Source organism: Cupressus sempervirens, chromosome 7 (assembly GCF_028749045.1).
Source record: "Cupressus sempervirens isolate cs-2001-9-10 chromosome 7, ASM2874904v1, whole genome shotgun sequence".
NCBI lineage: Eukaryota > Viridiplantae > Streptophyta > Pinopsida > Cupressales > Cupressaceae > Cupressus > Cupressus sempervirens.
The window spans coordinates 139,512,286-139,538,880 of record NC_143124.1 but is presented as its reverse complement, the minus strand read 5'-3'; the positions used below and the strand labels follow the sequence as shown (position 1 = coordinate 139,538,880).

The window sequence follows — 26,595 nt, the reverse complement described above, 5'->3', positions numbered from 1 at the left end:
TTAGATATAGAGCATTATGGTAAAGTATTTAATCTGCTAGAACATGAAAGTCTTCAAAGTAGAACTAGTAGAATCATTTTGTAGCCACTCGAAGATGGTGCACTGACTATGCCAAGGGTCAAACTATAGACTCTAGCTCTACCAACACATTATCTTCATAAATTATGTTGAGATAGGCCCTATAGTTGTATCTCCTCATTCTTCCACAACATTGTATATGGGTTGCTTCACATTTTTAAAAATCTCTCAAATGAGAATCTCAGTTGTAGACATAATCCATCTAACATCTTTACTCTAAATAAAGTTGTAAATATTATTCCTTGTCTTTCAGTACTCCCAATGTCAATTGTTTCTTTATCAAGGGTTAACCCCTTCGATTTGTGTATCGTAATTGCCCAAGCCATTGTAATTGGTATTTTTCTTCTACTACCTAAACATGATGGGATTTTTTGGTACCAATTTAGGGTCTTCCTCATTCCATGGTGGCCCTATGTATTTTTCTATCTGTGCTATTATATACAGTGGTATATTTGGTGGCTTTGATCTAGTACTATAAATTATATCTATTATCTCACCCAATGCCCCATTCACAAAACTTGCCTATGTCCAAATGTTCAATGTAGGCATGATCTGTTGGCCTTTGTAGAGTAATACTTGTGTGTCAAGTCATTCCTCATCTATTACCATATTTGTAGCTCTAGTGGCTTCAAATCTAGTTGCTATGCTTAGTGCAATTGACCTATTGAGGTTTTTGAGCATGTTCTTGTTATGTAGAGTGACCTAAGTCTTGGTAGAGAATAAGTGGGTTGAATTGTCAAATAGCTCTTGTTCAACCAGTGTTACATAGCTAGATGTGCATGTGATTAGTAGCTCCTAGTCTACCTATGTTGGCTCTACATTGCGCATGTTATGTAGAGCTTCTCAGAAAATTCGTTGTGGTGCTGAGTGTCCTTACTGTTGAAACAATGTGTCTAAATTGATCACTATTCTAAAATTTTCCCCTAGTAGCTTTGTTGTGGTATGCACCATGTACATGGGCTTATCCATTATAGGTGGTAGCTGTGCAATGTCACCAACCAAGATTATAGAGATTCCTCCAAAAATATAAATGTTGGTTGCATGGGAATGCCTATCGAAGCCTATTATCTATTTTAAGTAACAACTTTGGGCTGATGAAACTCATTTCATTGACGAGGACATATCTGGTGTTCTTTAATTGTTCCTGAAATGTTGTTAATGCCTAAGCCTATAATGTTTTCTATTTTTTGATTGGTATTCACAATGTTGAGTGTATTATTGTAGCATGAATGTTAAATGCAACTACACCTATTGGGGCTAGTGCAAGTAGTCTTAATGTATGTTGTGGACTATTGGCATTAGTAGCATGTCAGATGCAATTGATTAAGTATGATTTTCTAGTGTCCATTGTTCCTTAAATAATCATGTGCAATGGTGCATAGTTGGTGCTTTTGTTGTGTTGGACAATTGTACATAAGGCCTATTCTTGTTGATCTAATAATTCATAATTATAGTTTTTGTCATATGTTGGTGTGCATGTTCAATCCATGGAGCTCTTTTGTGGCTATCCATAAACCTAGTTGCTATCTCATGAAGGTGTTGCAGTATTATATTTTGGTCATACAATGTGCTGCTATCAAAATCACATTTTCCAAGCATATCAAGTTCACTTGTACTAGCACTATTTGTCAATCTCATTTGCAACAAGAGCTATCATTTTCTAGTTTGTTGTGCACTTTCATTGTTGATAATGTGTTCTTCTTCATCACTTTCTAATGTTGTGAGTATTGGTGTGAGGCATTCGATGTGCTAGACATTATACTTCATAGCATTCATTTCTTTCCAATTTTCCTCAATTGTATCCTTTCTCAAGCCTATTTCATGTTCAATGCTTCAAAAGTGCTTGTATAGAAGAAGCTCAGTCCACACAAATAATGCAAATTCTTTAGAGGTTTGTTCTAGCATATTTGTGAGTCTAGGATATACATTGACTATAGGATCGACTAATCGTTGCTTCCACTTTCTCTACTTACACCTTGCAAAATAGGAATACAACCTAGTTGATTCCAATAATCTAACAACATCTAGTTTAGGTGATCATTTTGTATATGTATGAATATAGGTGTCTTGTATGTTACTCTTGGACATTTCCTTTCCAATTCTGTGAAGTACCTTATGACCTACATTTAGTGATCTAAAAGAGTGACTGCAATCTACAAGTGGCAATTTTAGTAGTAAGTGAGATGTTTCTTGTGCCCCTATGTCATTCTTTACAATCATTTCTGTCATGAACTTTCTATATGCTATACTTGTTGGGTTACTTGCATCTTAGCTTGAGCATATTCTTTTTAGCATATTATTGCAAGTCTCTAATTTTCTTTCTGCTTTGGTGACATATTTTTCTATGTACTTAAGCACATGCCTACATGATATAATAGGTAGGCAATCAATGTTAGCTATGCAAATGTGTAGCATATCATGATGATGGATTTTTATTCTTTCATCATTCCTTGTTGGGGTGTACTTTTTATTTCCCTTGTCATCACATGTTAGTGAAGAATATTCTTACTCTTTCCATGGGGCTTTGTAACGACATTCTATTTTGTTTTGTTTTCATCATAGGCATGTTCCTTCTCAACATTTTGTGTGCCTTTTTATATAGTTCACAATTTATTCATAGTCTATAGATGAATTTTTTGAAAATATTTCATTTGTGTCTAGAAGGCATAGATCATTATTTATTTATTGGGATATTGGGTGGTTGTGTAGATTGGTTGCTCTAGGATTCCAAGTAGTGACCAAGGTATTTTAGAAACCTTTGGCTACTTCAAGCTCCTAGATGTTGTTCCAATCAAGTGCAACTATATTCACTACATTTGGAAGCCAAATGACCCCATCTATGTGTCTAGTGCCCCTGCTCTTCCACTTAGTTCTGCACCAGTAGTCTTTTGCACCGAGCAATTTTTCAATGATTTCTTCCCTAAAGATAGTGACTCTTTATTGGAGATATAGGACTGGTGTATGGGGGTTATTGATAATATTATCCAATCCCTGCCTACTTGTTTGTATCCTACTAAGTGTGCCTTCTACTAGTACTTGTTACAGGTCTAGCCATTTTGTATCTATGGCACTTAAGGTAAAGAATAGTGTTGGTGGCCCTAGTTGCATGACCATATTCTATAGCTCTTAGTAGCATTTGGCCCCATATGGTCACATACCTATAAGCATAGTGCCAAGGAGCATGAGTTGTTGTGCAAGTTGAGCGTTTGGAAGTTCTTGTTGGTGTGCTCGTAGGTTTTCAATTGTTCTTGGTATGTTGTCCTCTGCATTTTTTTCCATGAACACATTAGCAAGTCATTGTGCGTGATGTCGTAACATAAGATTATGAACAAAGCAATGGAAGTGAGGATGCCTTCCAAATCTTTGGTCATGATACTTTAGCAAGTGTTGTATGTACTCATGTAGTTGCATGTTCAGTAGCTATAGTTGCATGTGTTGTGCTCGTCCATTAGGGAACAATGTAGGAAATACCATTTCTAGTAACCCCTCTATGTTGTATTCATTGATTGGTGATGATTTTATCTAAGACCATTTGGTGGTTGCTTCTAGAGTGTCATTTAGCTATAAGACATCTCTTATCTTTTCAAGTTCATAGGTTCCACTTGGTAGTTTAAAGATGAACGATGATGTTTGTGGTCATCCATCTACATTGTTATGTTCGCCATCTTTTATTTTGTAGTCGATTATTTCCATTTGCTCCTCTATCCCCATGGTGTTTAGCATAATAGAGACATTTGTTTGTTGTTTTGGTAGTGCATGTATGCATGAGTCATCTATAAGTACATCTAAATAGTAGGGGTCATATTTGATTTTGTATTGTAGAGCCTCTCTAACATGTGTTTGACTGATGTAGCAATCATAGTGTTGAAACTAATTGTGCACCCATCTTACAATGAAACCATCTAATTCTAGTATTCTATGTGGGGGAGATTTATTGACACTTTTGATGTCTTGCATGAAGCTTATGGTGTGGCCATGGCATTTATATTGTCCACCAAATAATTGGGTCACTTGGATTATTGGATTCACCCTAGCAAGGAGCATTTCCTCAACTTGCATTAATCTGTTTAAAATGTGTGGTTATTCTCTAGGGTCCATGTTGTTTCTTGCTGAGAAACGTGGTGTATCTTTCTCACTAGAGCATCTTCTACACTTTTTTTGTATGGTAGGATTTAGCACCAACATACCTGAGAAGCACACTTTACAAATTATGCATGTTTGTAGGTTTGACAATTAATTGATCCTTTTTTGAAACCTTTTTTTTGCTGCCATGATAGTCATAGCAGCACACATTTGACCTAGCTAATGCAATTCTCGTTGGTGTGCATGATAATGTTGGCTCTGTGAATAGTCTTGCATTCATCTTGCTTGTGCATCATGAACATTGGTCTGGGTGCACTCCTTTAATTGGCTTCATTTGTCAGCTTTTATTCCATCTTAGTGGGATGCATATAGTTCTCAATGTCTCCTTAATCTTTCGATAGGTTCTCATTCTCTTTGTTGCAGATGAGTATGATCTTGGTTGTCTCGCTTGGTACACCTTCAAGCTAGTATTTGATCTCTATTGTGTGCCTAGTATTCATGATCAATCCTCCATTTGTGTTCTCATACAAGGGCAACTTGGTTACATTGCTCAATTTGTACATTTGTTAGATCTATGAGCTATAGCTGCAAGCAAGCAAGCATTGTCAAGTAGTTTCATCATTAAATTATATTATTCCAAAGTCACAACATGTAGCAATGTATTCTCAAACATTGTAGACCTAACAATCTAAATGCTTTCCCTTTTTATTATAGTTCAATCTAATAGAAACATAAAACACACCTAACTAATTTGATTCCCAAACAACCATTGAAGCCTTCAATTACTTGGTCATTTTATTTCATCTCAATGTAACTGGGTCTAAAAACATTCATAGCTAATTTCATTTCCAAACAATCAATAAAACCTCATCAGGAACCATATCATTGTCAGTTGTATTATACATATTAATCTATGCATGCTTTGTGTCTTCATTCATTCACCTATATATTTTGAATGTTTGCTTCATGCCTAGTGTATATTCAACATATTTACTCCATGTATGTCTCACATGTGCATTATTTTGTTTGCCACAAGATTAATTAATGTATTTATGTGCATTCTTAATGTATGCATTATGTCTAAGATGCTTCAAGCAAGCTATTCCTTGTGAGAATACTTCTAGTTCTAATTGTTTTTAGACCTGTACTTTTTCAATCAATTGAAAAATGAGTTGCACATGCTCAATTCTTAATACAAACAACATTGTAGATGCATGTCATCCTTTTATACTCATCTTAATGTGTGGAAAGCACAACCTTACAATAATTCAAGGAGATATATGTGACAATATGAGAGAAAACTCGTGTTTATATTAGAAACATTGCAAATTTCCATGCATTGATTGAGATAACTCACAATTGAATTAATGATAGAAATATAGGTATTGAGATAATATCATAGTGCAACAGAAGCTATATATCTTAGAGACTTGGATATAACTAACATTGCTTGAAGATAAGGAATTTTGGGAAGGGTAGACAGTCAAGCCCTGGCATGATAGGTAAACAGGATTTCTACTATACCAAACAATTGTATTATTACTTAAAACTTCACAATTTTTTGAAATACTAAACCAAAGGAGTCAATCATTTCACATGTTGATATGGTGCATATAATAAGCAATGTACGATAGACACATGAAAGAGTCAATCCAAGTTGGCAATCTGAATTACAAGTCGATAATTTTTTAAAAAATGATGGCACTCCAATTAATACATAGAAAATCAATTAGTTAATATAAAGAGGGGCAATAAGAAATTAGAAGAAGTTAATTAGTTACCAATTAAGAAGAGGCATGTCTTCTAACAAAGATCACGTCTCTTCAATGATAGAAGGAAACATAAATAGAGAAGGTTGTGGGAAGGAAGGGGATTAGATTGAACAAGGAAGGCATCATCATGATTACTGAGTGATCAATGTAATAATACAACTTCAAAAATCACATATAGTCACTAGTACATTTGTACTCATTTTTCTACCAAATTTTTGACCAAAGCTATGAATCTTCCTTATTTTTAGTTTTCATGCCTGCATTGGTCGCAAATTTTTTTCCCTATTTGGTCAAAATTTTGACCAACATCATTTACCCAAGTGAAAGATATCCAAACTATTCCCAAGTTGGTCAAAATTTTGACCAACTTGGGTCATAATATAATTTGGACTATACTAAATTAATTAGGCACGTCTCTATTATCGACTATACACAAATTTGTGCACAGATGCCCAAGACAAGAAATTTTACATAGGATTAGCACGCATTTTTACTGAACTTTGGTGAGTGAGCACGTAGGATATTGTTTGGGTGTTCACATAATTTAGCATGCATTTTTACTAAACTTTGGTGAGGGAGCACATGGGATATTGTTTGGGCATTCACATATTTTATTATTCTAATTTTATATATATATAAAATTAGAATAATGCCCATATTCTATGATATGATATCGTAGGTTAGAGAATAGTTTTACAATGTGCAACCCACATCTACTTTCTTGAATAAATTTATTATTGGCCAAATATTTCCAATAGTGAACTTTGGTGAGGAGCACACGAGATATGGTTTGGGTACCACATCAAACTTTAGTTTTCTCAGGCTCACTACATTTTTGCCAGAGTTACATTTCACAATCATCTCATCGCTAATTTTGGTGGGAAATTAATCGTGATCAAACTCTCTGAATGATCCTTACTAATGGTACATCATAAACCTTGAGTATAGGGTTTGATTATTTGTTAGACTTCTTGTTTAGTTTTTGATACTTTGCTTAGTCATCTTATTACTAATTATGGTGGGAATTTAAACCCGATTCACCTCTATGAACGTTCTTTACTACTATTAGATAATACTACCTTGGGTACAAAGTAAAAAGTAGGGAGAAAGTAGCTTCAGGGCATTGGAAGTGATTCATGTCCAATTCAATCATAAGATGTTAGGCCTCTGTTACCACTACTACTTTTGTTCATGCAAATGAAATGATTTCGTGGGATAGGATTTGGGCAACAAGTTTTCTTAGTTTTGTGGGATGAATAATTTCTAAGTAAATAACATTATTCATGTTTGATTTTTTTCTTTCAAGTGGCCATGAATCATGTTATTCCTTTAGATGTGGTGGAGAATGCAAGAAAAGCAGCAAGAGGCTTCTTTGAACTTCCTGTTGAGGACAAGTTGAAACGAGGTCGAGAGGAATGAAAAAGAGATCAGATTGCTAGTTAAATCCTTTCAAATAATTTCCAAGTTTTTAAATTAAATCATTATTTATGGAAAATGTAAAATTTTGCAACTAGTTTCATTTTATGTAGTGGATTGCGGATCATATTCTCATTAGGACTTCGAAAGCTCTTTCCTGCATATTTCAACTTCCCATGCTTACATATTTTGGATGCACTACCATATTTCCTGCATATTACCACCATGCATTAGAGAAATCAGTCTTGTATACAATACAACACTTCAAATACATTTTTTCACTTCAAGCTTCAAAGGTTCTTGCATATTCATCTCTTAGTACTTCTCATGCTTTATTTAATTCCTACATATTGAATTTTAGATACTCTATTGCACATATCAAACTTCAGATACTCCTTTGTACATATTAAACTCATCATAATTTTCCACTCCATATCGCAAGCTCTTCATACCTCCACACTTTTCATGCTTTACAAATTAGTATTTATGGACTGTTCATGCTTCACTACACCAAAGTTTACATTAATGCACACAACATGCTGACATTAATGATAACACTTGACAACTTCTAGGAGTGACACTATTGGAGAATTGTATGGGAGCATTTACCTCTACCTTGATGCCATATCTTGGCAATGGCCACCCAACTAATTCGTTAGACATGGCATGGATGCCTATGCTACCCCGCTGCACCATAACAACAACATGGCCCCATGAATATCAACTAGGCCCTTGAGCTGTATGGCTTTGTTAGATATATGTATCATCCTCATTCACTATTGTATTAATTTAGTCATGTCAATAGTGACAGGTCTAGGGAAGGTTCCTTGGGTCAATAGTCACTTGATGAGATTTCAAATTGTGATATTATTCAAGAACACAAGTCCTCTCAATTCCTGTGTCATAAAATACAAGACTTATAAGTACTCTAAAAAGTATAATAGATATCAGAAAACAAAAAGATTATCTCATTTTATTTCTATGACACAAACTACCTAATAATCACTCTTAAAGTATGGTCCCATAGTCATGATTTGTCTTGAACAATAAGCCATAGAAGAACATAAATACAAACAAAATGATTGAAGGTAACGAACACTCGCAAAAATATACGAAAAAAATAATAATGATGTAGCAATTAAAAACTTGTTGAGAGCATAAGATTAATGACTATTGCTTACCATATCCCAGTGGAATAGATGTTACATAAACCATATTCAACTGGCCTTCATGAGAGAGGGTTTCAAGTCTAGATGTCTTAGAGCATATGCTACAACAGACATAACTGACGCACCAAAACAAATTGATATAGGATTGAAGTTAATTCATACTGTTAACATACCTTCAACACTATCATAATAGTGTAGTTATCATTTGTTCATCATTTTTATTTATACATCCCTTTTACAACCTTTGCATGCTCACCATACCAATCTTCAATACTATTAGAAGGACCTCATAGGTCTATCACATCATGACAATTCCCTTTGAGCTCATGGAAAGATTTGAGACCTCAGTCTTCTTAGTACATCTTTTTCTATTACATAATAGACCTCTCTATTTTTTCATGTCCTCATAATGGTGTCCTCCATGACTGCTCTGATGGATATCTCTACTTTCTCTTGCATATCCCAGTCTGTTGCTCTTAATTTCAATAGAAATGTCTTTCTTTTAGGATTAATGATTAATGTTCCATCATTTTAAAGCACTATATTTGATGGCAACAACAAAAGATAATATGTGACTATCCTCATTGTGATAGTCTTGTAGCCTTTAATTGTTTTGTATTTTACCTTCTAAGGTCTTCAAGATCTATTTCTACTCACTGTGCATTAATGTCTTTTAGACACTCATTCCATGATTTATGACTTTAAAACCTATACCACATTTAGTTTAATAGTAATTTTGTCTCTTAACTTTATAGCATTATACTTGACAATCAAACCATCCAAAACTTTTCATCAATACAATAATGACATATTTTCTTTCCAAGAAGCATGGCACCATTAGCTTGCTTATCTTTCTTATTTGAAGGCATTGAATCAAAGACATGTTAATTATTTCTTTGAGATCATTTTGGAGAAAAGTAACTTTAATCTCCATTCGGTTTGTGTTGCCAAAATTAACAAAACTTGAATGGTGGTCCATTAAGTTTTTTAATAAAAAATCTCCTCATCTTCGATCCTTTCTTTTTGTTTTGAAAGACTCACTTGTACCAATGGGTCTGGAGGATCCAATTTATTCCCAAGTTCCTTTATTGAAAAATGCTAATTATTTAATGTTGATTGGTTTTCTCCATTCATGATGTAGAATCAATGGTCAACCATTGATTTGATGCATGAAATAACTAACTATCCCTTTGTTTTGAAATAATACCCTTATATCTTCCTCTAGTGAAATTGAAGAAATGACCCTACCCACTCAGTATTGTAGGTTAACACATTGATCTCCACAATTTTGAATTCACAAGAAAAACTCCACTTGCAAACTTCTTCAAGCATGTAAGTTTTCCAAGTTGCCCAAAACACCTACAAACCCCATATGACTCCAAATGACTCCAAATATCCAAGGGACTCAACCAAGGGTTATATAAGAACGTTATGAGTTATATAATGTCTATTCAACTATATTTAACCATAAAATTGGCTATACCCAACTCCCAAAGCCCAATTCTTCCAATGCACCTTAGGAGACCTAATTGACAAACTAGTAGCTCTGCATTAGCATAAAAACCTAAATAACTTAAACTTTCTCCAAAGAACTTTACAAGATAATTATATTTATGGAAACCCTTTTCAAAATACTAAAACATACCAAAATCTTTCATATGGTCATTTTGGACCAAAACCCCTATTTCTGACTAATGCCCTATTTTAAAGCATGAAAATGGCTAATTTAACAGAGCAACTCCTAGTAATATTGGCTCCCAGACCTAGTAACTTTCAATATTCATCATTCATGGCATAAAACCAAAAAATCCCCAAGAAATTTGTTCCAAACTTCCTAGAACCCCAGCATCCCAAATTACCTTCATTCAAACCCTTAAATCTAGGGTATCACCAATATCACCATTCCCCAAACTTCTAGATCAATTTTGTTGATCATACACCTTCACACTGATCCTATAAGATGATCCAAATCACAAAATACCCCCTTCATGTGTCTAGAACTCCCCCTGTTGTACCTAACCACCATTTTCATTGAAATTTCTTCACAAAACCCTCACTGTTCCGTAACAATCAATCAATGTTGCATTATTTATGCATTTTAGGAGTTAGTAGGCTATTATATAGGTTAGAATAACACATCCCATGAAGCCAACACCCTTGGATTTTCATGGGATGGTGATATTATGAAAAGAACCTAGACTATTGCAAGAAAAACTCAAAACTCATAATCTGTCAACTGATACCAGTCGTCTAACTTTCAACACAATGTGTATCAATCTTGTTCAAAACAAATAGTGAATGAAAAGGAAATTCTATTACATCTCAGTGAATGAAAATACGGTTCCTAATGCATCTCCACTTGGAATCCAAAACACCAAACTAATAACAATGCTAAGAACACATAGTTTGCTAAAAAAGAAAGAAAGTTTTTATTAGATCCCTATTCCTATCCATACTCTAGGATATCCCTCTCATACAATGCCTAATTAGCATATATATTATCCTCTTACAAGTACCACAACCATATTTGGTTGGTTATAAGGCTTACAAATAGTTAATGATCCCCTTAAATGGGATTTCCCTCCAAATGTACTCCTAGCCATTGTTATTCAAAGTTTTGAATTAACAACATTACAAAATATTGAACTTTTATTGAATACTAACATTAACTAATGACTTCCTAATACCTTAATCTATACTTTAGAGCTTTATTTGACTCTAGGACACTATTGGTCCACATATAACTATATTTATGTCATGCGAGGACATTACAAACATGCAACTTAGTATTTTTAGGACATTAAAAAATAAATAGATTTGATTAAATTCTTGTCCATTTGTATTGCTTGGATATCTCCTTGTCCTCCTCACTCCTCTGGTCTTCATGGTGTGTTTTTGTGTCTTCATAGAATGATCTTGGTGACCCTGCACCAATGCATCAAGCTTTTCATCTTGCTTGTGATAAGTTGGTTTTAAATCAAAAGCAACATTGATTTCTTGTTCAAATTTATTATGGTGAAATGAATTCTTTGAAGTTTATGGTATTGTCTTAAATTTATTTAATTCCATATCTCCTATGGGCTACAATTCTTTACTGTAAATCAGTGCATTTAAAAAATGTGGCTTTGCTAAATTGGCAGCTACAGTTCTAACTAATATCCTATGTAGAACATGACCATCAATTATGTTGCATTAATGAAATGTATTTTAACATATTCTTTGACAGTCTTCTCCATAAATTTTTGGTGCCACTTTTAGTGGGCATGTATTCCCTCAAGATTACTAACCTTTATGTGTCTTGTATCACTACCATCTACATTCTATGATGACTATTTAACTAGATGAAAATGAACAATTGTTTTACAAAGATGGAGAAAGAGTGTTATTAAAAACAATAAATTTGGTACTCAAGACCAAATGTTTTTATACAATGACAGAAGTTGGTCCGCCTTGAACTATTAACTATTATTTTATTATTGCATTAGTCTTTTATCTTTAATTGACTAACTTTTATAATACTTATATGTAATTTTATATACTCTTACCTAAGAATAATGAAGATGAAATATGCATTCTTATGAAGATGAAAAAAATTAGATTAACCACCTAAACATTACCACATTTGCAAAGAAAGAGAAATCTACCAGAGTCTCCAGTTTGAGAAGATTGGGCATTTACAAATGCCTACAAAGATCTACTAGAGTCTCTAGTTTGAGAACGTTGGGCATTTTCTGAGGCACTAAGGTCCAGGTTGGGAAAAACAGAGGGACAACAACGAGGACATTTTATGCTAAGGTGCAACCATCAATCAATACATTCAACATGGAAGTTATGTGCACAGGGTAGCCCACAGACCTGTAATTAGAGAGGTTAATTATCATTAAAACACAACCAAGTGTTAAATATATGAACCAAGTTTCCCTTAACAAACTGTAACACAATTATTTATAACAATCTTAAACAACATACCTCATTTCCTACACAGAACTCCTCAAGGCAAATGGGGCACTCACTATAGTTTGTAGGCACTACCTTCATGTGGAATTTTGGAAGCTCCTGAATAATGCTTCAACTACTTCTCTCTGCATTTTACTCATTTTCAGTAAAAAAAAGAAAAGAAATTCTTGTTTAAATAAAAGAAGCTAATCAATGTATAAAAGAAAAAATAGTTGTTAGGGTTATCTGGCCACTAGTCTACTACATCATAGTCTATGAAAGAATACTTGAATTGGTATATAATTATGAATTTCAAGTCCATGCACTAATTGAATTAAAATTACATGTATACCCCTAACCTATCTTCAAGTACTATAACAATAACTCCTTCAAAAAAATGGAACTCAAGGAAATACTAAATTCTGCAAGTTCCAATTATAATCAATGGACTACAAAAAATTGCTAACAATATATAGAGTCTTACTACTGTTTATGTTGAGACATTTAAACAAAGTACATATTAGTGTAGCCTAATCTCATGTGGTGTTGGGAACATTTCTAGTGGTTAAGTTATAATATAAAATTATTTTAAGAAGTTATAAGTAGAAGACACTATGGTTTCATTGATTTCAAGTCTCTTGAGGCAAGTGAATTTATCTTACTTGAGATAGACATAACATTATGTTATTAATATTATATTCTCATGTATTTTTGGCTTCTTTCCATGTAATGATGGTGTGCTTGAAATTGTAGTAGATTGCATGTACAATTATCTTTTGTTTGAGCACATTTTGAAAGTTTAGCTTGTTTCATCTGAGAAAATTCACCCTAGACTGTAAGATATTTTAAAGAAATTTGATTTTCATCTAGAAATAATTTTCATATTCATATGCATTATCAATCATAGAGTATACTGTAGGAACACTACAAATACCTATTATGATTGGGCATTGATAACAAGGTTAAAGTTTTTTTCTTTGCATTAGTTTATGTTGCCTATGATGCACTTCCTTTGTGTATTCATTTTTTGTTGTTTGGCTTATAGTCTTTTAGTTGTTAAAAATAGGTCTTTGTTTTGTGGCATTGGTATTTTTTCTTACTGCATTTTGTATATTAAAGTATTAGTTATCACGAATTGCCTGAGCATAAATGATTGTTACTTTTTGATTTTGTATGCCTTAGAGTTCACATTGGCATTTGTAACATCTTATATTAATTATGTGCACACCTATGGCCACACAAAAATTTAACAAAGTATCATTAATAAGGAAAGAATCCATGTTTAGTATCTTGCCTCATCTCCATGCAAAGAGTGCTTGGTAGTTTAATGTGTACTGAAATTATGGAGGTTGCAAACAACACTCATGTTACATGGAGTCACATCTTTAACAATCTATCTGATCCAACTTAGAAAGTGAAGAATAACAAAATACTAAGGATATTTATGTAGAATTTCATAAAATAGTGAAAAAAGAGATCTTTCTTATAACTATTGTTATTAGCAAATGCCAAGTAGAATGCATAGTTTCGAAAACATTTTATTTTACCTTCTAAGGTCTTCAAGATCTATTTGCACCAAATATGCCTTTGTGAAATAACATTTCACCCCAAACATTATTCTTCGGTACCTTTAAGTGGGTCTTAGTGCATTAAGTAGTTAAACACTTGATGAAACACATGTAACAACATTCATAGTTAAGCACTCTTTTGAAAACCTTTGAGCACTTCTTCACACAATATTTGTAAAATATCTCATTGGTTTGTGCTCAAACCATTTGTATCCATATGTTTACTATCTTTTTATGTTTTGGATCATTAGAGACCCAGGAAATTGCACTCAAAATTGCAAAAAATTCATTGTATTATAATGCAGAAGTTTTGTTACAATCATAGAACACATTAGTTACACCAAATTTTTTTTTCAAAAACATATGTATAGATATAAACATTAAGTACATGTTCAATTATTTTATAGATAATATACACATTAGTTAGATCAAATTTTTCTTTCAAAACCATATGTGCTGATATGAACATTAAGTACAACATGTCCAATTTATTTGCAGATATATTTTCCTGTGAAGAAAGACCACGCCTAACAACATGAACCCAAAAAAAAATAATGAGACAATGGCTACATTGTGGTCTCAGTTCTGAAGAAAATTTGAGAAAAGTGTAAGGGCTTAAAGAATCGAAGAAATTTAATCACTATAACAGTGTAGAGACATTGTAGGCAACATGATCACATTGAATGTGGTCATGATTTTTGTCCATTGCTGAATGTGGATTTCTTACTGGAGGAACATGGAGGTGTGAATATCCAAGATGAGGATAACACTCCCATGGAAGAAGATAATAATGTGCCAGAGGAAATGATTGAAGAAGATGGTATTGGAGCAAGTAATGAAGAGGCTCATAATGATGGTATTAGTGCATCTAATAATGATGATGAAGATGGTCTTGATATACCTTTACTTGAGAAGGCACGTGAGCCTCTGTACAAAGGCTCCCAAAGAACTCTTCTCTCAGCTATAGTGTTGTTGGTGAACTTAAAGGTTATGAATGGTTTATCCAATGTAGCAATGTTACATATGCTAAGGTATGCCATTTTTTTCATCTTCAATATTAGCATACAATTACTATTTATTATATTAATAATGAATATTTATTGTTGTAAGTTGATAGGTGAGTTTTTGTTACCACCATCAAACATTTTTCCTTGTTCATATTGAGAATTATCTACCATTATGAATCAGATTGGAATGAAGTATCAAACAATACATGCATGTCCCAATGATCACATTCTATATCATAAAAACTATGAATTTGTAATAGAATGCCTTGATTTTCATATTATTAGATATCAGTCGGATCAAATAACAAAAAAAGTGCCTCACAAGGTTCTTTAGTACATTCCCATTATTCCACATCTTCAATGATTATTCAAGTACACTAGCTTGACACAATTTATGGATTACTATGCACACAATAGAAGTCAAGATGACATTATGCGAATGCTTATGGATGGTTCTGCATTTAAAGAGATAGAAGAAACATGGTCACACTTTAAAGAAAAATCTCATGATCTGAAGCTTTCATTAGCAGCGGACGGTGTCAATCCATTTGGAGATATGAGATCTATTTGCTCAGTGTGGCATGTTTTTGTTATTAATAATAACATTACTCCTTGGATGTCCATAAAGAGGGTGCACATAATTTTGTCAATGATTATGCCAGGTATTTTTTCATTTAATATTTTTCTAACTTAATTTATAAACAATGCATGAAAATGGTCATAATAATTATGTAATATTTATGTTCATTCAATTACTAGGTAAGTACCAAGTTAAAGATATGAACGTGTATATTGAGCCCCTAATTGACGATTTGTTGAAGTTATGGAATGACATCACTATGTATGACATCTCTAGACCAATAGGACATCAACAATTTAAATTCCATGCAATGTTTGTATGGACAATACATGGTGCCCCTAGGCTAACTCATTTTTGTGGTATGTTATATTGTTAAGATCACATATTTTTGGTCTGTTATAATATTTACATATTACTTATTGTATGCTTAAGATGCGCATGATAATTGTACATGATCTTTTAGGTTTATAGACAAAGAGAAAATTTGAATGTTCAGTTTGTGGTCCAAAGATGAAATCTTGTCATTCAAGAAGTTTAGGAAAGTAGGTGTTCGATGAGTTTAGGAACTTTCTCCACAATAATTATAAGTATCAAATTACCAAAAAATATCTTTTTAATGGGAAATAAGAGACATCATCAAGGCCATGAAGACTGCCACCTCATTTATGGAAGTTGGAATACAATCGACTAAATTGTCTAGGTAATATCCAGTTTGTTGTTCAAAATTTAAAATTTGTATTTTGATATTGTCTTATATTTACTAATGATGTAATTGATATTGGGGAAGATTGTCAAGGCATCAATGACCAACTTCTTAGAGGAATGAAAAGTTATCCTACTCAATTTAGTAGGTTACCGTACTACAAGGATCTCCCAATTGTGCATTTATTTGATGCTATGTATATTGTACAGAATGTAACAGAGACACTATGGAAAATATTGGATGGAAGGCATGATAGAGAAAAAATTGCCAAAATTTTTACTGATATTCATGAATCCAATCATGCACTAAGAGATCTCATTGAATCAAATAGCAATGGAGACCGCATAAATACAAGTTCCCTTCCTCGGTTGTCAATGGAGCAACAAAGTGATGCATTAAAAGAAGTCATAAAAAAAAGAAAATTTCTAATAGGATTTGCTGCAAATATAAGCACCCTTCTATCAAAGATAGGTGATTTTGAGCCAAGGTTAAAAACACATACCTTAATCAAGGTAAATCATATTCTCTATTTACAATATATTTCTAAAATTAAATGTACTACCTATTGCATTATTTAATAATATATTGAAATGATCATTTTTTAATGATTGTAGTACGTCCTACCTCTATCCCTCCCACACTAGTTTGGTAACAATATTAAACAAGTTATATACAACCTTGAAAAATACATGAGGTTAGAAGTGTTTTTTCTTAGATTTGTATAATTTTATCTAAAATCTATTGTATAATTTTATCTGAAATCTCATTTATATATTCGTGTGTGTTGAATCTGTTTTAGGTGGTTATCATCTAAAGAAATTGATAAAAAAGATATTAAATATTGGAAGAGAAAAATTTCACAACTTATGTGTGAAATGTAAAAGTGTCTACCTTCAACCTTTTTCAATGCTCAAGAACACTACCTCATACATCAAGTTGAGGAGATTGAATTGTGTGGACTTGTACAAACTAGGTCAATGTGGATGGTTGAGAGACACTTGAAATTTATGAAAGGCTTGGTTTGACAAAGAGAACATCTTGAGGGTTCTATGGTAGAGGGATATATAGTTTACCAGACCATGCTCTACATTAGTGAATATCTTCCAAAGTTTGCAACAAATATCCATGTAGATCGCATTTGGGATGCCAGCTCGAATGAAAAATTCGAAGGAGAGTACCTGATAGGGAATGGTATATTGAGGAGATTGATAGGTAATTATAAGTTGTTTTTTTTTAGTTTATTAATTCTTATCCATCATCAATATAAGTTGTTTCTAACTAGTCTAATTGTTTTCTTTATAGCTAGTCATGAGTGGGATGCACTACATTTGTATATTACAAACAATCTTGATTGGATGATGGTATGGATTGAACAGTCTCAAGAAAATGGTTGCTCATTAACATGGGATAGTGTTACATCATTGGTTAAAGAAGCTCATTGTAATGGAGATCCCAACATTACACCAATGGTACTTGATCTGGTATATGGCTTAAGAGATACAAAGGTACATAGAAGATTACTAATAATGAGCCATAAGTTTAATATCAACTCACAGATCGATGCAAATAATCTTGACATGTTTGAAAAATTGTAGGTCCAATACCACAAAGCTATGTACTACCATGGATATAAATTTCACATTAAAAAGTCAGACAAAACGAAGAAAATGTATGATTTTGGGATAAGTGCAATCTTCATGGTTACCAATATTTCATCTAGAACTGAAAAACATTCTCAAAAATTTAAAAATTGATACTATGGCATTTTAAATGATATAATTGAGTGCAAATTTTGTTCATTAAAAATAGTTCTATTTGTCGCCAAATGGTTCAGGCTACAACTTAATCAAAATGATCATGATAGGATTGTTATTGAACATGATTCTGAATTTACAATGATTAATACAAGGTCATTTGAGCTAGTTGGAGATTAGCCCTGTGTTCTTTCGAGCCAATGCGAGCAAGTGTTTTACTTTGGCGTTCACACAAACCAGGTTGATCATTTGTTGTTAGAGATGATCCAAGAGGAACGTCGGTAAAGTATAATGTGATGGAAGAAGAAGATACTGGAGAAGCAGAAGATGAAGAAAATGATAATTCATGAAGGAGTGTTACCCAATGATGAAGAAGAAGATGGTGATGATTTTGGTCATGCTAATGGTAATCGTGATGATTATGATTATGATGATGATCATGATCATGTTGATGAAGATGGCGATGATGGTCATGATGATGATGATGATGAAGATGATGATGATGGCAATGAAGATGGTGGTGGTGATGATGATGATCAAAGTGACAAGTATGATGATGATGATGATGACATGGATGAAGATTATGATCAATGAAATGTCTATCTAGGCACGATCAATGTCAACTATGATGGGGTCATGTATGACCAAACTTTTCTTTCAAAACCATATGTGCAGATATTAACATTAAGTAGAACATGTCAAATTTTTTTTTACATATATACATTAGTTACACCAAATTTTTGGCTAACTTAAGATAAATGATTTACATATACAATCTACTTTATTATTAATATTATTTTTTTGGTAAGTCTATTACTTTCATTTTGTTGTTTATTCTTTTTCACAGGGCAACATGGATAGACCACCACGTTGCATAAGCAGGGATGCACCATCTCACACACCTTCTTCAATAGAGGTAAACCTTAATTATTGTAATTGTTCAAATTATATAGGAAAAAATGTCGTATTACTATGTTCTTTCAAAACCATATGTGCAGATACAAACATTAAGTACAACATGTCAAATACTTTGATTTTGCTGCTGATTTTTAAGAATTACCAGTCTTTTTCATAGGGCAACATGGGTAGACCACCATGTATAGGTAGAGATCCACCATTTCACACACCTTCAGTGGAGGTAAACATTAATTACTGTAATTTTTATTATCATATACAGATAAATTTTTCTTTCAAAACCATATGTGCAGATACAAACATTAAGTATAACATGTCAAATACTTTCATTTCACTACTGATTTCTAAGAATTAGTAATCTTTTCACATGGAAACATGGGTAGACCATCATGCACAGGGGGGGCTGCACTAACTCAGACACCTTTAGTAGAGGTAAATATTAATTATTGTAATTTTTATTGTTATATAGAAACAATTGTTGTATTATTATGTTCTTTTATTTATGGATTTGGAGTTATTTTGATGAAATTTTACTGATATTGATGTCACAAATGATAAGAAAAAGTTAGAATGACAACATATCAAATGCAATCTAAAATATGGGCATCATTTCTACATGACATCACCTTTAGTGCTGACCCCATGTTCATGGGCCAACAACTCAAACAAAGATACACTGATTAAATTGTTAACATTATCATCAACTATGACACAAGCGAGGAGAAAGAGGCACTAAAAAAAGAATTGGACTGTAGGGTCCAATCTTTGAAAGTAAGCAGTAATTAATCTAAAGCAATATTAGAAGCTCAATAGATATTAATATTTTATAGTATCTTATGGATCATGATCTAAAATGTTATGTGTTCTTATATAGAAATATGTGATAGTTGTGACATCACATGGTGAACATGGTGAGGGTTGTAGTGCACAACCTTCATGTAAGTAACACTTTCTTTGATTTTTTTCATCAACATTATAACACTTAACTCTTTTTTTTGGATGCTTCTCGCTAGTATCCCATTTTATCTTTATCCATTGCAAAAGTCTTTTCTAACAATATTGTATTCTTCAGCTCATGATGAAGTGCAAACGCCTCCTTCAGTTGATGGTCCAATATTGCCTTGTTCATTGTTGGCTAGAAGGAGCATGCAAACATCCTCATCTATGCCCAGTACAACTAGTAAAACCTTGTATTGCTATATTGCATAATGTGCTAATCATGCATTTTTTTTTGTTAGGTGGATTTTGTACTCATGTACCTATTTTGTGCACTAATAGATAGACCTTCAGTTGATAGAGCAACAAAGAGTACTACTATTAAAGTTGATCCATTTTCTGGAGCAATCCATGTGACTAGTATTGATTCATTTGAAGGGACATTATTGTTGAACAAGAAAACCATGTTTTTGTTTAAATTACAAAAGCTTCCAGGTGCTTTAAAATTGTTATTATTTAAAGTGTAAATTTAGTTTACTTATACATAACTCATTTTGGACTGATAACCCCTTTATGCTTTTTTAGGTAATAATTTTTTCTTTGACCATCTTTTTGATATGACATTGAGGCTATTTGGACCCACCATATGTAAAAGGTATGTAGTTTCATATCATTGCTACATAATTTTTCTTTTCTTCCATTTATTATACTATATTAAAGTTATTGATCTAACAATTTAATTTTTTTTTTAAAGGTGGAATTTACAGGCTTCTGAATTAAAAATTTAGCTGATTAAATTTTTTGAGGACTTATTTGGAAAAAAAAAATATTGACATCGGCCTACTTCTGAAAAGAGCATCAAGGCATATAAAGACTATGAGGGATCAATATAGAAGGGGTCTTATGGAGAACCCAAAGTACGAGTGTCCTCCTATGATTCCATTGATGGAGTGGAATGAAATAATAGAAGATGCAAAGGAGAAAAGGCTATGTGAAAATAGAGAAAATGAACCAGCACAGGGAAAACGAAGGTATCTCATGATAGTATTAAGTACATTTTAATTATGCACTAATTAGTGATCTTTGTAAATATATAATCTAACATGTTTGAAACTGTTCATAGACTACAAGACACATCCGTGGCTATGAAATCGAGACTAGAAAAAGTTGGCCAACACAAACTTGGCTTTGGTGGCTATATGAATCTTTAGTCTCGACTTGTAAGTAGCAGCAATGAAATTTCATATATATTTCTTTTATATAATGTTGCAAACAATTTTATTTAATGAAACCATACATGGAAAATTGACAATGTTAAGCAAAAAATATAAGGCACATAATTCAATGTGGAGCTCACATATGAAGATAGAAAATTTGCCTTGAAGGAAGGCTATAAAGTTGTGGTTGCATGCCTATGCCAAGAATCTGAAAGCCTTACCCAAGAATCTGGTGCACCAAATGAGACACAGGTAAATTGGTCAAATGAAAAGTAAATGAAATTGAATAGTTGAGAAAATTCTTTTTTGGTGCTAGTTTTGAACATAAATTGATTGCATAACAATGCGCATAACATTTTGTTGTAGCCTTCATATCCTATCATAGAACCTTCTCGTAATGAAGGCTATGATGTGAATTATAGTGGTGGAGGTATTAATTTTCTATTGGAAATTAATTATGCAATTATGAATAAAATTTAACATCTTCAATTGCAATTTGATGTGTATTCTTTTTTTGAATATTTTAGAGCATGTTGAACATCATGGTGAAGGAGTGGATCATGTTCCAATTTTTTAGCATGTTGACATGGCGGTGGATCAAAATGTTAATGTACATGATGTGGCATTTTCAGGTAAGAAAAATGCATGTTATGTTGTACTAGTACTTAATTATAGACTTTTAATAGTTAAAAAAAGAAAAAGAGTATGCCAGTTTAACCCATTTACTTGTTCTTGCAACAGAGCCCCCTTTAGTGCAGCAGCCTCCTATTCCTCCAAAGAGGAGGAGCCATCATAATTTCACATTACATGTGCCACAAGAGGAGGACAATGAGGAAGATATTGCTGCTCCTATTACCCTTTTTCTTAACAGAGATAAGAAAAAAAAGAAGAAGAAATGATGTTTTCAAAATGGTCTTTGATAAACCTTGTTGGATAATGAAAGAACTTTGTTTTAAGTAATTATCTATAAATGTTGTGTATTAATATTGATTTTTATTTTATGTTAATGAATATTGTTATGTGTTAATGAAGTCTTGATTATTATTGTGTATTAATGAATTTTATATCATATTAATGAATGTTACATGATTTTACTGATTGGATGTTATAGTTCATAAATAGATGAATGAATGAATGAAGTCTTGATTAGTATTGTGTATTAATGAATTTTGTATCATATTAATGAATGTTACATGATTTTACTGATTGGATGTTATAGTTCATAAATAGACAAATGAATGAATGAAGTATGCAATTAGATGATAATGGGTAATTTAGATTGATGTTAGGGGGAGGGGGGTGAGGCCAAATGAGCTTCCAATTTTACGTGGTTGGCCTTGTTAAGTAGAGAATATTATATAGTATTCTTGAAACCAAGTGAAGCTCAAACTAACATACCAAGGAATCACAAAACCCAAATCCATTTACCTCTCATCTTCTCATCCCAATAAGTCATCTTTTCTACCACTTTTTGCATATTCAATATTCTATTATTCACAATCCTTATAATGGTAGCCTCCATCTTGTTGGTAAGTTGTTCCTATCCTATCCTTTTATTTTTAAAAATGCATCTATTTCTCTCCTACCATAACTCCCATATGACAATAGATGGTGTTGTAGTCTACAAGCCACCGTACGAACAATCCTTGAATAGATGTTTTATCTTTGGTCTTAGCTATTTTGTAAATAGGTAATTATAGCCCTCCTTAGTGTTCTAGTTTGGAATAGTCATTTGACATTTGCTTTGAACAACCTCAACCCCATATCAAAAATCACACACATCATGATTATAATGAGCAACTGTCTCATATACAAAAACTTGCTCATACACATCATAGGTACACAAGTTAATTAGCTTTCCATACATCACATACATAGTAAGTAGCTCCAACATACATTGCAAAGACTATAGTGACCTACTCACATGTGAATCACAAGACAATAGTGACTAGTTCACATATAATGACTAATCATTCCCCGCCCATGTGTATCCTAAAGGAGGGATTGTTAGTCCATTGTGCACTACACTATGGGTCTCATTCCTTTCCTTGGTCTTGGCACCAATAGATACTTGGGAAGGGGATTAGGTTCATCCCATGCTAAACCCAATTGGGTGAAGTTTACCATTTCTACTTCAAACTAAACCCAAAAGCATACCACAAGGTTCATCCAATTATCAACTACCTATTCCTCATTAGAAATTATCTTCCCTATAGTCCCTTGAATAGCCAAGCAATTAATCATTGAGGAGGTAGCCTCATGATAGGTATTAGTTATATGTGCCACAAATCCTTTGAGGGAGCCTACTCAAAAATGGTTTCCAAGGCTTGCGGACAAGTAATTCCCCATCTTTCTCAAGGTTAGTGATGAAGAGTACAACAAGGAATTGAATGGTTGAAAATGTATTATGAATCATCAATTATTACTTAATGTAATTCAAATGCATAATGATGAAAGTTGATCATTAGGAATTGGCACTCTCCTAGTAAGGAAATTTTTATATCGTTATATCTGAGTGGGATCTAAACCCTAGTTGTGAGTGGGATCTAAACCCTAGTTGTGAATAGCAGAGTAAGTCAGTAAAAGTCTCAATAGGGGACATTGCAATAGTAAAGTATGCTAACATCCCATTTGAAGAAGGCAGTGAGTGGAAAGGAAACCAATAAGTATTCAATGGAAACAATTCGACTATATATCAACTAAATATTGGTGAGGGTCCAATAAACAGTTATTGATTACTGGAAAAGTATCAAAATATTGCACTTTGACTCAAATCAAGAGTCGCATATAAAATAGTCATTGGCTGATGGAGGTTGTGATATAACACTTTAAGATATGAAGTCATCTATTCACCCAGGCATCATATAAGATTCAACACTCTATCATATATTATCAAATGATGGGGGCACACAGAGATATAAGGGATATGAAAGAAGAGTAGTCACAAACCTCTACCAATAACACAAAATATGAGTTATTCAAGTTGATAGATGATAAGATGATTATAGAACTGACTAAAGATTTAATGATATCAAGATTACTATACTGCTCATGGGGATGATGCACTCTTCATTGCAAAAGCTTACTACCATAGCACAACTACTCTTCATTAGTTGGGTAACGGACATGATGCACTCTCAAGTGTGAGCATTAGTAAGAATATGTTTGAAACAATTATTAAAAACTTGTTGTTAGAGAGGACTGATCATAATATGGAGCTTTTTGAGGGAAGTGGATCAAATTGGAGGTTGGCAAAAATAGGAACCCCTAGCAAGCTTGGCAATTTTGAGGACATTCTCTTTGCTAGCAATGACATGCAAGATAAACCAATGATAATTGATCTTCAATATGTTATTCATGAGAATGATTACCTTGTGGGTATGGCCTTTGTTGACCTAACAAAGAGAACTTTAGGCATCACCGAGTTTCTTGATGACAACCAATACTCAAACCTGGAATCTGCTATGATAGCTCTTGGTTGTAGGGAATGCTTGTTACCTATAGGTAGTGGAAATTCCACTAATAATCAATGCCTACATGATGTATTGGCAAGTTGTAATGTTCTCTTAACTGAAAAGAAGAAATCTGATTTCAAGTCTAGGGATGTTGATCAATATCTTCGTCACCTTGTAAAAGGTTCAGTTGAGTCATTGAAGGACATATTTGCAAGTTCAGAGTCTACTTCTAGAGCTTTGGGGGCCCTCCTCTCTTACACAGATTTTCTTGTAGATGACAATAATTATGGAAAGTTTATCATTCAACATTATAACATAGGCAGATTTATGCAACTGGATGCTACAACTTTAAGAGCATTGAATGTTCTTGAAAGTAAAACATATGTCAACAAGAACTTTAGTTTATTTGGATTGATGAACAAGACATGTACTGCTAGCATGGGGAAGAGATTGTTGAATAGGTGGCTCAAGAAACCTCTCTTATATGTAGAAGAGATCAATTGTAGACTGGGTATGGTGCAAACATTTGTTGAGGATGCATCATTACACCAAGATTTAAGACTTCATCGAAAAAGAATTGCAGATATTGACTAACTTGTGCAGAAAGTGGAGAAGGGTAGGGCTAATCTACAAGATATTGTAAAGATCTATCAAGAAAGGACCTTTAAATTTTAATGTATTTGATTTTTTATACCATGCATTTGCAATAAATATGCTTTGTGTTTTTTCTCTTCTATGATCACATGGATACTTTTGCATTGAATTTATGTGTTTCTTTCACAACAATGACATCATGCTTTTGAATGAATGTTGATCATTGCTTTGTATCTAAATTTATTTGTGTGTTGTGCTATTGCACTTACTGATTAAATGGTGTATATTTTCATCTATGATTGTTCTTAGCTATCATGCTAAGCTTGTAGTTAGCAGATATCACATCTTTTACAAGATGAGAACTATGGTTTTCAAGCACTTAAACTATTTTTGGATTGTTTTTGTTCACTATACTTATTGTACATGTGACAAACAAGCATACAGGTTCCTATAATCAAAAATTCACTCAAACGATATCAAGGGGACTTTTCTTTATTGATTAGGGAAAGATATTTGGATGCCTTTGACCTTTGGATAGATGAAGAGCATTTGAGAAAGTTTGCAACACTTGTGGAGGTTGTTGATCTCAATCAACTTGACAATGGAGAGTACATGATCTCAGTTGGTTATGATCATATTCTGACAACACTTAAGAGTGAACAAGATGAAGTGGAAGAACAAATTCAAAAAGTACATCATAAAGTAGCAGATGATCTGGATCTTCTTGTTGACAAGGCTTTAAAACTGGACAAAGGTACACAATTTGGACAAGAGGAACCAAAAGTACGAAAGAAGTTGAATACATAGTATATAGTCTTACAAACATGGAAGGATGGAGTCAAATTCACAAATGCAAAACTTAAGTGACTTGGGGTGCAATATATTAAGTTATTAGATGAATATTCAAGTAGTCAAAGGAAACTTGTTACCTATGTGGTACAGACAACAACAAAATTTACCGAGGTAAATCTTTATTAGTCTATTTTTTTTTACCTTATTTACTATTTAATCTTTGTGAGAAATAATTCTATACACAGTATTAATAAAATTTTCTTTGAAATTGTGTTCTTTTAAAATATATTTATGGATTTAGCTTGTATACCTTCACTCGTTGTTGAGTCCTGACTATTTTTATTTAAAGTCCTTAAAGATTACATTATTACTTCAAATAATAATGGCTAGACTAAGCTATTCCTTTTGCATGCTTATTGAATCTTCCAAAAAGAATGTATTATTGTAGGAAAACTAAAATTTTTGTAGGTGATTATTGATTTGAAATTTTCTTAATGCTGGTTGGATGATTTTGTATGGATATCAAGTAATGTTGTAAGACAAGTTTTGAATGAATTGGTTCTTGAACTCATAGACCTTTGATAACATACAATGATAGTCTATGTTAACACTTAAGTATT

The 26,595-nt window shown here is 32.9% G+C and overlaps 1 pseudogene; it reads left to right on the top strand.

Annotated features, from left to right (window-relative positions):
* LOC149545904 (DNA mismatch repair protein MSH2-like) overlaps positions 1–26,161 on the top strand; it is a 52,808-nt pseudogene extending 26,647 nt beyond the window's left edge.
* Positions 26,162–26,595: the final 434 nt, after the last annotated feature.